The sequence below is a fragment of the Propithecus coquereli genome, unplaced genomic scaffold (genome assembly GCF_000956105.1).
Source record: "Propithecus coquereli isolate 6110/MARCELLA unplaced genomic scaffold, Pcoq_1.0 Scaffold180, whole genome shotgun sequence".
In the NCBI taxonomy this organism is placed as follows: Eukaryota; Metazoa; Chordata; class Mammalia; order Primates; family Indriidae; genus Propithecus; species Propithecus coquereli.
Window position 1 is genome coordinate 470,856 of NW_012142746.1, and position 2,167 is coordinate 473,022.

The 2,167-nt window shown below is 43.2% G+C and overlaps 1 pseudogene; it reads left to right on the plus strand.

The window, feature by feature from the left end:
• Nucleotides 1–1,035: 1,035 nt before the first annotated feature.
• Nucleotides 1,036–1,929, plus strand: LOC105808862 (annotated as a pseudogene).
• Nucleotides 1,930–2,167: the final 238 nt, after the last annotated feature.

The window sequence follows — 2,167 nt, forward strand, 5'->3', positions numbered from 1 at the left end:
ATGTTGCTGTACCCTTCTCCCCAAGAAGGAGCTACTGTTGTGCTGCCCCAGGACTGAGGACCCTCCTCCCTGCAAGCCTATGCATGCCTTGCATCCTGGAGCAGTAGCCACTCTGCGCATGCCTGTGCCTCAGACACTGGAGTCACCACTGCTATGCGCAGTGTCCCAGACCCTGGAGCCACGGTTTCTCAACATGTGCTCATGCTCCAGACCCAGATCTGTGGCTGCTCCATGGGACTGTGCATCAGATACTGGTGCCACCTCCAAAGCGAGCACACCCATGAGCTGAACCCAGTGCCAAGAGGGATCCCCTTTGCCATGATTTCCTCCATGGGAGAATAAGAGATCATGAGGACCCCTGAAACTTTCACCACTGAAAACCCCAACAGTCCTGTTGCTGCTGTGGACAACCACAGCTTTGGTTGCTAAGGACTCCTGCAATCTTTATTAACACTGACTTCAGGTGACAGAGCTAGAGAAAAACTATGCTGCTGTGTCCTCACCAGACCTGACAGTTCTGCACCCCACTCAGCTAGAGCCCAAACACCCACCCACAGGTGAAGATCTTCCCTCACTAAAACCAGGTGGTAAAGCCTGGCAGAGGTGACAGCTCTATCAGATGCACAGATATCAATGCAAGGCAATAAGAAACAAAAAAATCAAAGAAACATGGCACCACCAAAAGAACACAATAATTTTCCAGCAACCGACCCTAAAGAAATGGAGATATACAAATTTCCTGACAAAGAATTCAAAATAATTGTGTTAAGGGAGTTCAGTGTGCTATAAGAGAACACAGACACTTTAAAAAAATCAGAAAAATAATATTAGCAAATGAAAAGTTCAATAAAGAGATAGAAAACATGACAAATGAGGCATGAGTTGCTCTCCTCCCAAATCTGAGGAGAGATACGAACATCCAGGGACATGAAGCTGAAAGATTTCTAATCAGGTTAAACCAAAAGAAGTCTTCACCAAAACACATCATAATGAAACTGTCAAAAATCAAAGACAAGTCCATCTGCAGATTCTGTTATGATGAATGTAGCCAGTCAAGTGCTTCTGGGCTCTGGTCTCACCTCTCATGTACGTGAAAGTGCTCATCCCGGTGGGATATAAGCCTTCTTTTCCAACGATAGGACAACATATTTTTGGGTAGCAAAACTTCCTGGTCTCTTTTGTTATGCTCATGATGTGGAGAACGTTGATGGCAGGCCTGGGTCGTTCACAGGGTTAATGCCAAGACTGTGTTTAGGAGTTCTTGGAACTATGCTCCATGGTAAAGTTTTACAGCATTACCAGGAGTGTGACAAGATTGAGGCGTTAGGACCTTGAAATATACAGAAAGAAATCTCATCTTCCTTTGACTGAGTTATCAAGGGGACAACTCAAGAGATGATTGCTCCTTCTGCTGTTACCCTCATCACAACTCCCTTCCAGGTGAACACTCTGAGATCTATGGTACAATTCCTTGGGAGAGAACACAAGTATTGTGGACTTTGGGACTTTATAGTAACCATCTATCAGGAAGAGGGCATTTTAGGATTTTTTATAGGTCTTGTTCCTTACCCCCTAGGTGACATCTTTTCTTTGTGGCTCTGTAACTCACTGGCTTATCTCCTTACATCTATGCACTGGACAGTGGAGTTTCCACCATGAATGAAATAAAGACTTGTTCCCAAGCTGTCACAGGATTTTTTTTGCCAGTATGTTGACCTATCCCTTTGTGCTTGTCTCTAACCTTACGGCTGTCAACAATGATGGGCTTGCTGGTGAATCCCCTCCTTACTCCCCCGCCATGTATACTTCTTGTATAGATTACTGGTGCATGCTACAAAAAGAGGAAATATGAGCTGAAGAAATGTTTTGTTTTTCTGGAAGGTCTTCTTCAGGAAGACTTATTGTTGTGACCTCAGAATGTTAATTTGAAAATGTGGGGCAAGGACAGTGATATTTCTGTCCCATGTGTGCAGCATTGTGGGAGAGAAGGCTGATTTCTGTACAACGTGGTACACTTTTAAAATAATCATTTAATATTGGGGAAAAAATCAAAGACAAAGACTTTTGAAAGCTGTAAGAAAAAAGAAGTTCCTTACATTTAAGGAAACTCCTTATATGACAGCCGTATAAAGCTTTCAGCGAATTTCTTTTTTTTTTTTTTTTTTTT